Genomic DNA, 13,088 nt, shown 5'->3' on the forward strand with positions numbered 1-13,088 from the left:
ATCGCCCTCGGGGTTTGCCTCAGACCGCTCTTATTGGTGGGACGATCGACCGGAGGAGCAGTGGCGCAGGAAGTGGTTGGAGGGTCCCTGGCAGGCAACATCTCCAGAGGAAACCGGGGGAGAGGCGGACATGGACGCGTTGGGAGAGGACCTTGGTTTCGAGCACGGAGGCGAAGAGATGGAAGCAGAGGAGATCGATGTTGACGAGAACATGGAGGACGATCAGAACTCCTCCAGCTGGCTGCACGCCACGAGAGACGAACTGTATCCGGCACTCACCCCCACAACAATGGAGCGCCCAGTACCCACACCTGAAGGAGGGGAGGGGGGAAGGGGGGCTTCGAGGGGGGGATGGATGTCAGGGGCTCAGGAGCAGAGGCACAGGAGAGGGAGGAAATGGAGAGCGAAGGGGAGGAATCCGAAGGGAACGTAAGCGATGACAGTGGTCCGAGGTCTCTGAGTCTTTCCAGCGAATCGGAAGACTCACAGAAAGGGGCTCCCATGGTCAGAGCAAGGGGGTTGCCTAGGGGAACACCCCAGGAAGAAGGGACCAGAGGGGACTCAGAGAGCAGCAGTTGGAAATCAGGACCAGCTTCCCCACCAGAGAGCAGTAGGGGGGAGGAGTCCCAGGTATCGGGATCAGGCTGCTCACCGCCAGCGGGAGGAGATGAGTCAGGATTGGACACGCCTTCATCCGAGAGAGAGGAAACGGTTGAGAGGAAGGTTGGAAACTGGGCGCGCGCGCCAAGTTCAAATGTACAGGCGAGGGGCACAGTGGGTAGCCCGGGTAGGGAGCCAGGTCCTAAAGCCCGCCAAAAGGAGGGACAGGAGTCCGGGGGATCAGCGTCAGAAGAGTCCAGGAAGGAGGAGACACAGGGGGGCAGAAGGACCCAGAGGAGAAAGGAGAGACGGAAAAGGTGGAGTAAAGCGAGAGTCTTAAACTGGTGTACAGGGGGTGGAGACTCAGACGGGGCTTCGCCGATCTAGCGTCTAGACGTAGGGCTGCACGCTGCGGCTTGTAAATGGAAACTGAATCTCAATAAAGACTTTTGTACATTACTACCGGCTAGCGTTGGTCCTCTGTGAGCTGGGACCTGGAGGCAGCTCTGACAGAAGTGTTCAGACAGGATAAGCAGATAGGTTTTGAAAAGGAGCCTTCAAGATTTGATAGAGAACTACTGAATAGTAAAACCAAAATAATCGCAAAAATCTATAGACTTCTTTTAGACTACGAAGTAATGGATGAGGAGGTTAAGGCTTCAATGATAAAGTGGGCCCAAGATGTGGGCCGTCCAATTATGCTAAAAGATGGGGAAAGCGGATGGAATGTAAATTTCAAATTTACAGCCAGCTATAATATAAGAGAGAACATGATGAAAATGGCTCCTTCCAGATAGAGAGCCAGAATCAGAGAATCAGAATCAGAGTCAGAACCAGATCTTCGGTAAAGATGTGGTCTGGTCTTAGCGCAACTGCTCCTCCCACCCGCGATAACAGAGATTGGGTGTTCCAATACATCCCCCCGTAGGGAACCTGCCCCAGCCATTCTGTTGGCTGAGGCCCCCTCCCAGGCAGCCCTGACCCTTTCCCCTTAAAAAGCAAAATACAAACTATACAATAACCTAAAAAAATAGTAAAAGAAAAACAAAGCAAGAAACAATTATGCTAAACTTAAAATAATCCCCGCCCCAACTAAACATTTGTCCCACCCCAGAAAGAAAATAACAACAACAACAAACCACCGTTTGTGGTGCAACAGAGACACAGCCAGAGACAGAGCGAGACCCTGAATCAGTGCCATAACCAAGCCCTCATTCAGAACCAGAGCCTGAAAAAGAGCCACAGCCCGAACCAGAGCAACAGCCACAGCCACAGCCTAGAGCCACAGCCTGAGTCTACAACAGTACTTGATACAGTGCCGGAGCTGGAGCCAGAGCCAGAGACACAGCCAGAGCCAGAGCAAAACCCTAATTCAGAACCAGAGCCTGAAAAAGAGCCAGACCCTGAAATATAGCTGGGTCAGAGGCAGAGGAAGAGCCATCATGAGACCCTGAATCAGAGTCAGAACCAGATCTTCATTCAGAACCAGACCCTGAAAGAGAGCCAGAGCCACAGCCACAGCCACAGACGGAGCCTAGAGCCACAGCCGAGATCCACAGCCTGAGTCTGAAATAGTGCTTGATAGAGTGCTGGATCCTGAAACAGAGACACTGTCTGAAACTGAGCCTGACGCTTAAACGTAGCCAGGGGCAGAGGTTCAGCAACTTCTACCGGAAGTTCATCAGGAACTTCGCCCACTTGACAGCGCCTATCACAGATTGTCTCAGTAGCAAAAAGAAGTTCGTCTGGACAGAAAGTGCCAGCAACCTTCGAAAGGCTGAAGAAGGCGTTCGCTTCGGAAGAGCAGCTCCTGCACGTGGATCTGCAGAAGCCAATGAGGCTGGAGACCGACGCGTCAGACCGGGCCATCGGAGCGGTACTGTTGCAGCCGGGGCCCCAGCAGAGCTGGAGGCCGTGCGCCTTTTTCTCGAGGAAGCTGAGCAAGTCGGAGCAAAACTACACGGTGTATGACCGCAAACTGCTTGCAATTTATGCAGCATTTTGACGATGGAGACATCTGCTAATAGGGGCGCAGCACGAGATCCAGGTGTGTACGGATCACAAGAACTTGGAATACTGGAGGACTGCGCGAGTACTCAACCAGAGACAGATTCGATGGGCACAGGAGTTCTCCATGTTTTTCTTCGAGATCCGGTACGTGCCGGGGGAGGAGAACGTAAGAGCAGATGCTCTCTCCCGGAAGCCGGAGTACATGGAAGGAGAGGGACCGCCGCAAATCAGACACGTGTTCCCCGAGAACCGATGGGTGTGGGGGGGGGGAGTGTTGGTTGGGAAACGAGAACTAGCCGGGCTTACTAGAAACGACGAATTCGCTCAAACAAAAATCAGGGAACTCCGGAACGGAAGGGAAAACCAGGGAGGGTTTGAGGAAAAGGAAGGGGTACTGTACTACAAGGGAGCGCTGTACGTACCAGGGGAGACCTTGAGGGGAAGGGTACTCAAACAACTCCACGACAATCCAACAGCGGGACATTTTGGTCAACACAAAACCATGTTGCTTGTCACCAGGCAGTTCTGGTGGCCAAGGGTAAGGGAAGATGTACGGGAATATGTACGGGGGTGCGACCGCTGCCAGAGGGCAAAGGGGGAGAGGGCTGCACCCGCAGGGTTACTGGAACCCTTACCCACGCCGGGAAGACCCTGGGAGGTGGTATCCATAGATTTTATGACAGATTTGCCCAAATCAAGGGGGAAGACAGCAGTCATGGTAGTAGTCGATCTGCTAACAAAAATGTGCCATTTCATAGCTTGCTCGCATGCGGTAACGGCAGAGGAAACAGCCAGGTTGTTTGTAGATCACATCTTCAGGCTGCATGGAGCTCCCTTGAGGGTCATCTCGGATCGTGGGAAACAATTTACTTCCCGGTTCTGGAGGAAGCTCATGGGCTTGCTACAGGTTGAGGCGGGCTTCCACGGGAATGAGCCCGTTCATGGCCAATTATGGGTGTTACCCCAGGGCCTTCCCGGGGAGGGGGGAGGAAGGGGGGAGCGTACCTGCGGCAGAGCAGTTTGTGGAATAAATGGAGGCCTTGCACCAGGAACTTAAGATGAACTTGGGAACACCACAACCAAGCCACAGAAATACTCGATTCAAGATGGTGAGGGCGCCAGGTGGAGTACTTGGTAGCTTGGGAGGGAGAACCCGAGTCAGAAAACACGTGGGTTCCAGCGGAGGCTATCAATGATGGGTATCTTGCGGAGGAGTTCCACAGCCTGTTCCCAGATAAACCTAAACCACTAGCGAGATTCTGGGAGGAGCAATTTGGAACCACAGATGAATAATAATAATAATAATAATAATAATAATAATAATAATAATAATAATAAATTTTATTTATATCCCGCCCTCCCCAGCCGAAGCCGGGCTCAGGGCGGCTAACAACAATAAAACAGTACAAAAGTACAGCACAAACAACACTCTAAAATCATTCATTATAAAATTGGTTCAAATCAAGCCACTGGCAACCATTGTGCCAGAGCTCCATGAAGATTGCCGAGGGAAGGAGTCAGGCTGTGCCCTGGCCAAAGGCCTGGTGGAACAGCTCTGTCTTGCAGGCCCTGCGGAAAGATGACAAGTCCCGCAGGGCCCTAGTCTCTAGTGACAGAGCGTTCCACAAGATCGGAGCCACAGCCGAAAAAGCCCTGGCTCTAGTTGAGGCCAGCCTAACTTCTCTGTGGCCTGGGACCTTCAAGATGTTTTTATTTGAAGACCGTAAGTTTCTCTGTGGGGCATACCAGGAGAGGCGGTCCCGTAGGTACGAGGGTCCTAGGCCGTATAGGGCTTTAAAGGTTAAAACCAGCACCTTAAACCTGATCCTGTACTCCACCGGGAGCCAGTGCAGCTGGTATAGCACCGGGGAATGTGGTCTCGCAGCGAAGACCCCGTAAGGAGTCTCGCTGCAGCATTCTGCACCTGCTGGAGTTTCTGGGTCAGTCTCAAGGGCAGCCCCACGTAGAGCGAGTTACAGTAATCCAGGCTGGAGGTGACCGTCGCATGGATCACAGTGGCTAGGTCAGGGCGAGAGAGGTAAGGAGCCAACTGCTTAGCTTGGCAGAGATGAAAAAATGCTGCCTTTGTTATAGCTGCAGTCTGCACCTCCATGGAAAGGGAGGTGTCGAAGATTACACCCAAACTCTTAACGGATGGTGCTGGCACTAAGTGCACCCCCGCAAGAGATGGGAGTTGCCCCCCCCCAATCCCATATCGTCCCGTCCCAGCCACAGGACCTCTGTCTTCGAAGGATTTAGCTTCAACCGGCTCCCTCGTAACCATCCAGCCACAGCTTCCAAACATCTGGTCAGTGTGTCTGGGGCCGAGTCAGGATGGCCATCCATCAACAGATAGAGTTGGGTGTCATCAGCATACTGATGGCAACCCAGCCCAAAACTCCGGACAAGCTGGGCGAGGGGGCGCATAAAGATGTTGAAAAGCATCGGGGAGAGTATTGCACCCTGAGGTACTCCACACACCAAGGAGTGGCGCGATGACAATTCCCCCCCAAGCGCCACCCTCTGTCCCCGACCAGAGAGAAACGAGCGCAGCCATTGAAGGACTGTGCCCTGAATCCCCACGTCGGCAAGGCGGTGGTCCAGGAGTTCGTGATCGCCCATGTCGAAAGCTGCTGACAGATCTAGAAGAATCAGCAGCCCTGACCCGCCTCGATCCAGCTGTCTACGAAGATCATCTGTTAGGGCAACCAGAGCCGTCTCGGTCCCATGACCCGCGCGGAAGCCGGACTGGAATGGATCCAGAGCCGATGTTTCATCCAGAAACCTACCAAGCTGTTCGGCAACCGCTCTCTCAATCACCTTACCCAGGAACGGAAGATTTGAAACCGGGCGGTAATTGGATAGATCTAAAGGATCTAATGATGTTTTGTTTAAGAGCGGGCGCACCACTGCCTCCTTCAGTTCTGCAGGGAATGTCCCCATGCCAAGGGACAAATTGATGATATCCCCCAGGAGGGCCTGCACCTCGTCTGGACACGCTCTAATCGGCCAAGACGGGCACGAGTCGAGAGGACAGGTGGTGGCCTTTCCAGCTCGGAGGAGTCTGTCCACATCGGCTGGGGATATCCGGTCGAAGTGGTCCAATACTGGACCCGAGGACAGTCGAGGGGCCTCCAGTTCCTTTATTGTATCCAAATTGGCAGGGAGGTCATGGCGGAGCACCAAGACCTTCTCCGCAAAAAAGCTCGCAAATGCCTCACAGCTATGTGCCAAATTATTATTTAAATTTGGCTGTCCCTCAAGGGACGTTAAAGACCTGATTATACTAAATAATTGTGCCGGGCGAGAGCTAGCGGATGCAATGGAGGCCGAGAAGTAAGACTTCTTAGCAGCCTTCACCACCATCTCATAGGTTTTCATAAAAGCCCAATAAGATGTTCTTGAGGCTCCGTCACGGGCACCCCGGCATACTCGCTCTAGCCGTCTGAGGTCCCGCTTCATTTTCCGGAGCTCTTCGGTAAACCAGGGAGCCCGGTTTCTGCGGGGTCGCAGAGGGCGCTTAGATGCGATCTCATCAATGGCTGCCAGGAGCTGGATATTCCAGCCCTCAACAAGCTCAGTCAATGAGTCGCCAGGGGGAGCAAGGTCCTGCAAGGCTTGACAGAATCTATCAGGGTCCATCAGCCTCTGCGGGCGAGCCCAAATTGGCTCGCCACCTAAGCAGGGTGGGGGTGGAAAGTCAATCCTGGCTTTCAGAGCGTAGTGATCAGGCCATGGCAGTTTCATCGAAGGAGACATGATCACATCTATACCTATGCCAAAGATCAAATCCAGCGTGTGGCCTGCTTGATGTGTGGGGCCCGAAACAAACTGGGAGAACCCTAGTGTTGCCATGGAAGACACCAGGTCAAGAGCATGTGAGGAGGGAGTGGCATCAGCATGGATGTTGAAGTCCCCCAATACCAATAGGTTAGGGAACTCCAAGGCCCAGCCAGCCACCGCCTCCAATAGGCCTGACAGGGTGGCTGCTGGTGCGCTAGGTGGCCGGTACACCAGCCAAACAGCCAAGCTCTCCTCGGAGCCCCACACTAGGCCAACACATTCAATGCCGGGGATCGATGGCGATGGTAGAGCCCTGAAAGGACAATCTTGAAGAGGATTTTGTGGGTTTTCCTGCCTCCGAAGAGGAGGGAGGAGAGGCGTCAGAGGAAGAGGAATCGGACTGGGAGGGCCACCCCGCGGGAAGATATCGGAGCGGGTCACTTTTCTAGTTGACTAGATTACTTCCAGGTGAATGAAGTGTTCAGACAGGATAAGCAGATAGGTTTTGAAAAGGAGCCTTCAAGATTTGAAAGAGAACTACTGAATAGTAAAACCAAAATACAACAACAACAACAATATTTATTACGGCCATAGGCCCATACAAGTAAAAACAACACATAAATAACAGCTTGTGTACGTGGGAAGAAAAAAACAAAAAAACAAACAAACAAAAAAAAACAGCCGCTAGAACACCACAATAACAATAAAATACTATAAAATAGAATGGCATACTACGCCTTAGTTAGCTTGTAGTGCTCCTTGGCGTCGTTTTTGGGTAAGGACAGCGACCAGGAACCTTGCCACTTTCAGGGTCGTATGAGTATCCTTATCCTGCAAGATTTGGGCAAGGTGGAATTTTGGTGGGGTACCCTCTAGTTTCTGTATGATTGATCCCAACAAATTTGCCCGTGGCACATTGAACAGGGGGCAAGTGAACATGATGTGCTGGAGCGACTCCAGCGTCTCCTTATCACAAAACCAAAATAATCGCAAAAATGTATAGACTTCTTTTAGACTACGAAGTAATCTAAGAGCAGAGTCAGAGTGAGACCATGAGCCTGAGCCTGAGCCAGAGCCAGAAAAAGGGCTTGATAACAAAGCCGGAGCGCAAAACATAGCAGTGTCCAGTGCACAGCGGAATGATGAGAAGTATGAGCCAACATGCTCTATACTACTTTATTTACAGTTCAAAGCTGGTAAGTTACAGAAAAACATCTTCCCTCTGCCAGAGCAGAGAAAGCGTCATCTCTCCTCTAAAGCACGGAGAGAATCACAAAACTGAAACTGCAAAGAGCAGTGAAAAAACAGGAAACCAGTATACGTCACATCCAGTCTCCCGTTCCCGTGGGAAAACCTCCAACAGTACAGACTGTGTGGAATGTAAACACCTGTCTTGTGACAAGCACTTCTGCTGCTCAGTGAGGGAAGCAGAAACCAACATCCTCCCCCTTTCTGTGAACATCACTGGGCAGCGTGTTCGTACAATATCAGTACAAACCCAACTTCTGCACATAGGTACAGTGTTGATCCCTTGATACAATCTTGGACAATACATCAGCAGGAATTTCATTACCTGGCATATAGGACACCGTTACGAGTCCCTTCTGAATACGTTCCCTAGCATGTTGCACCTTCAATTGCAAGTGCTTCGTGCTTTGCTTACAACCTTCAGAATTCAGCAAAGCCAAACATGCTTTGTTGTCCTGGTAAACCTGGATTGGACATTTGACAGGAATTTTCATGTCTTTGCACAATTGTAACAACCATTCACAATCTTTAAGTGAATAAGACAGTGCATTTAGTTCAGCTTCACAAGTACTTAAGCTAACTGTTGTTTGCTTCTTGCATGACCAATCAAATAGACCCTGATTGTACTTATAGCAAACTCCAGACGTACTTTTCCTGTCTGTAGTGTCACTTCCAAAACTTGCATCTGCAAATATCTCAAGACCACCAGACTTCTGATTGTTAAATCTCAGTCTGTAATGCATAGTGCCTTTCAAATACCGCGCTATGCGTTTCAGAGCTCTCCAATCCTTAACAGTAGGATTGTTGACTTGTCTGTTTAGCAAATTACAGCTAACAGCAATGTCTGGTCTTGAACATCTGGCAATGAAGTTTAGCTTGCCTAGCACACTTCTGTACAGTGTAGTGTCAGAAAATGCTTCTTCAGTGTCATCTACCTGATAACCTGTTGTCATCGGTGTGTCCACAGGATTAGCATCCATCAGGTTTAGTTTGTTTAACACATCAGCAATTTTCCGTGACTGATGTACTAGAATGTTACCATCTTGATCTCTCTCTATTTCCAGAGATAGGTAGTTGTTTACCTCACCAAGATCTTTCATGTCAAAGTGCTCTTTCAGTTGAGCTAGGGCGTTATTGTACATTGTGACATCTTCCCAAAAGAATAAAAGATCATCAACATAAAACAAACAATACAGTTTCTTTTGCCCCTCCTCTTTGACAAATACACATGGATCAGATTTCCCTTGCTGAAAACCTAGAGAAAACAATACTTCAGTGAGTTTTGTGTGCCAACACCGTGCACTTTGTTTGAGACCATAAATTGACTTCTTCAGAGCACAAACATATCCTTGTTTTACCTGTACTCCATCAGGTGGAAGCATATAAAGTGATTCATGTAGAGATCCGTACAGAAAAGCTGTATTGACATCATGGTGACTAATGTGTAGATTCTCCTCTGCAGCTAGCTTGAGCATAAGCCTAATGCTCTCATACCTCACTGTGGGTGAGTAGGTCTCGTGATAGTCTTCACCTGGTACCTGAGCAAATCCTCTGGCTACCAATCTGGCTTTGTGTCTGACTATCTTGCCATTTTGATCAGTCTTCGCTTTGAAGACCCATTTGCTTCCAAGCAATTTCATTCCTGGAACTACTGGAACTAGGTCCCATGTTTTGTTCCTTTCCAAGGAATCAAGCTCAGCCTTCATGGCATTTAACCATGGCTCAGCTTCCTTTGAATCCAAATCCTGGATTTCTTGGAAACTTGAAGGTTCAAAAACCTTCTTGGAGCTTTTAACAGCTGTTACTGCTATCTTAGCAAACTCATCAGCAAATCTCTTTGGAGGTCTGCCTTTTGTGGCTCTCTGTGACCTACGAATTAGCCTTAAGTCTTCAACACTCTCCTCTTCCTTCTTAGGAGAAAAGTGACCTATTGTGAACAATGGTTCCTCCAATTCCTGATCAGAGCTTTCAGAGGGTCGCATAGAGGCTTTCGCACTCTTGAAATCCTCTGAATCATCCGATTCAGTTTCAGACTCAGAATCAGAACCTTCATCAGTGGGTGTGGGTTGTTGCGGTTGCTTTTGACTATCCTCAGTCTCATCACTGTCATCAGGATAACATTGGAAAATTCCCACATTCTCCCCCCACTTGGCATTGTACTCAACACTTCTTGTGAGCTTAATTTCCTTAGAGTCAGTCATCATTATTCTGTAAGATCCTTTCTGATAACCTAGAAAGATACCATGCAATCCACGCTTGTCTAATTTGGAGTTTTGTGGTGAGTGAACCCACATGTCAGAACCAAAAATTTTCATGTGTTTGATGTATGGCTTCTTGCCAAACATCTTCTCATAGGGGGTACAACCAATCGCTGAAGATAACCTGCGATTATAACTGTAAGTGAAACATGAGAGAGCTTCGGCCCAATAACTCTCTGGAAGATTTGCATCATGCAGCAAGGTTTTTAACCCTTGAAGCAATGTTTGATTTGCTCGTTCCGCAAGCCCATTCTGCCATGGCGAGCGAGGACTAGACAAATCATGTTGAATTCCTTTCTCAGCCAGAAAAGCTTCAAACTGCTGAGAAGTGAACTCTCCCCCCCGGTCGGTGAAAAGAATCTTAATCTTCTTACCATGCACATTTCCCAACCAAGCACAGAATTCCTTGAACCTAGGAAAAGCCTCTGATTTCTGCTTGAGATTGTACACATAAATATACCTGGAAAATGCATCAATGAGAACCATGAAGTACCTATTCCCACCCAAAGAGGGCGCTAGTGGTCCAACCAAATCAGCATGAATAATTTGGTATGGCTCTGTAGCTTGCCTAGTAGGCACCTTACCTTTCGCAGCCATTTTCACCTTGTTTGCTGCGCATGCCTTGCACTTCATGTGGTACCTGCAGGGTTTAATAGTCATACCTTCAACCAAGGCAGGCATTTTTGATACTGCCTCAAAATGCAAATGTCCAAATTTCCTGTGAAAAGCATGAATACAATCTGCATGCAAACTTTTGTTAGAACCTGCAATGCAACAAGTGTCATCCTGCACAACATCATCATAATACAAAAGAAACAAACGATCAACAAATTCAGCATACAATTGATAATCATTTTTCTTTGTGATGATGCATCTATTGTTCTTAAAGGAAACGTCTATTTTCCGCTCCATCAGCTGTCCAACGCTAAGCAGATTATGTTTCGCGTCTGGCACATAAAGCACGTCCTGTATCGATAAGTCCAAACTGTGAAGAACAACAGTTCCGTAGCCTTTACTGGGGATAGTGTGGTCATCCGCCTGGTGAATCGCACCTTCCTGCGGTGTAAAAGACACGAACAGTCGCTTATCGTTGCACATGTGATGGGTTGCCGCTGAATCAACAACGAAGAAAGATCTAGACGTCTTCTGGACCTCTGCAACCTCTGCAACCTTTGGAGCGTAGCGTGAGACCATTGCCTTGTGCTGCGTTGTCCTGGACACCGGACCTTTGCCTTTGCCTCGGCCTTTTCCACGCGATGAGCTTTCGCTGCGCTGCTCTGTCTTGGCCCTGGGATATTTGCATTCCCTCTCCATATGGCCTAGACGTCCACATGAGTAGCATTTCACTGCCTTCAAAGCTTTGGCGCCATCTGGTGGTTCCACTGCACTATGGGATGACGACTGTGAAGTCTCCCCCTTGTTGATGCAGCTAGCACCGCGCCGATCCGCTCCATTCTGAATCATGGCAGTTTCACAGGCTACTGTGAGTTGAGCATTTGGCTGATCAGTGGTATCAAATTCCCCACTTGCTTCATCCAGCCTTTTGCAGCTAGCCATCTTGACCCTGGCTTTTGCCATTTGCATCATCTCTGCTTTAAATCAGGCTGCTTTATACTTGCTGTGTCTGTTTACAGCTGCCTCAATCCAAAGGCAATTTCAAAACAGCCTCTGCCTTTGAGCCTGTGCCTTTCTGTATGCTGCGTTGCTTATCTGCAGCTGTTTCAAACTGCATTCCAAAAGCAAGTTCAAAGTGAAAGTCCCCAAGTGCTTTCTCTATCGCTCTAAATTCTTGCTGCGTCACAGAGCTGCAGCTGCTGTTTACACCAACAGCACATTACTTTCGATTTCCACCAGCATAGCGTCCCTTTTTAGCCTTCTAGCCTTTTGCCTGTGGCACGGCAAAAACCGGCTATAAAAGTTCAAAGTCCAGCCATAAAGCCATTAATTAGAAGCTGGCAGGCTGCCCGGAGCAGTAGCACATACCTTCATCAATCATTTTGACGCGCAGAGCAGATAGCGTTGCGATCCGTCCCTCTGCTGCTGTTCCGTTGCCGGCACTTCGTCTCTTTGTTCCTCTGCCAGGAGCCCGTCTTTTGGAGTCCATCCTCAAAACACTGCATTTTTCTGGGCCCGAAACCAAATGTTATTGATAAGCAGTGTCCAGTGCACAGCGGAATGATGAGAAGTATGAGCCAACATGCTCTATACTACTTTATTTACAGTTCAAAGCTGGTAAGTTACAGAAAAACATCTTCCCTCTGCCAGAGCAGAGAAAGCGTCATCTCTCCTCTAAAGCACGGAGAGAATCACAAAACTGAAACTGCAAAGAGCAGTGAAAAAACAGGAAACCAGTATACGTCACATCCAGTCTCCCGTTCCCGTGGGAAAACCTCCAACAGTACAGACTGTGTGGAATGTAAACACCTGTCTTGTGACAAGCACTTCTGCTGCTCAGTGAGGGAAGCAGAAACCAACAGCCACAGCCTAGAGCAACAGCCTGAGTCTGCAACAGTACTTGATACAGTGCCGGAGCTGGAGCTGGAGCCAGAGCCAGAGACACAGCCAGAGCCAGAACAAAACCCTAATTCAGAACCAGAGCCTGAAAGAGAGCCAGAGCCAGAAACAGTGCTTGATAGAGTGCCAGAGCCTGAAACAGAGGCAGAGGCAGATACAGGGCTTGAAACAGCGTCGGAGACTGAGACAAAGCCTAATAAAGAGCAGAAGCCTGAGCCTGAGCCTGAAACAGTGCTTGATAGAGTGCCAGAGCCTGAAACAGAGGCAGAGCCACAGCTACAGCCATAGCGCCACAGCCTGAGTCTGCAACAGTGGTTGATACAGCGCCGGAGCCTGAAACAGAGACACAGCCTGAAACAGAACCTGAGCCTGGTTATTAGCATGGCAATTAAAGAAGAGAGAGGCAGAAAGGCTTATAAATAGAGTTAAGTGCGAAGGCAAAATAATAAACAACCCTAAAGAAATAGAGAAACGATTTCTCGAATTCTTTAGAGAAGAAGGAAAGAAATGAAACAACATTTCATTTCGGCGCCAGCGCTTAATGGCGGCTCTCTCTCTGATCTCCGGAGAGAGGGCTGCTCCACGAGTTCGGGTCTGACCGCTACGGCAAAGCGGGGACCCCTAAAATCACAGGCGCAGAAGCCTGTGAACAAGGAGACTCGGTGGGCACCATTT

The sequence above is a fragment of the Podarcis melisellensis genome, assembly GCF_964234715.1.
Source record: "Podarcis melisellensis genome assembly, chromosome: W".
Taxonomy (NCBI): domain Eukaryota; kingdom Metazoa; phylum Chordata; class Lepidosauria; order Squamata; family Lacertidae; genus Podarcis; species Podarcis melisellensis.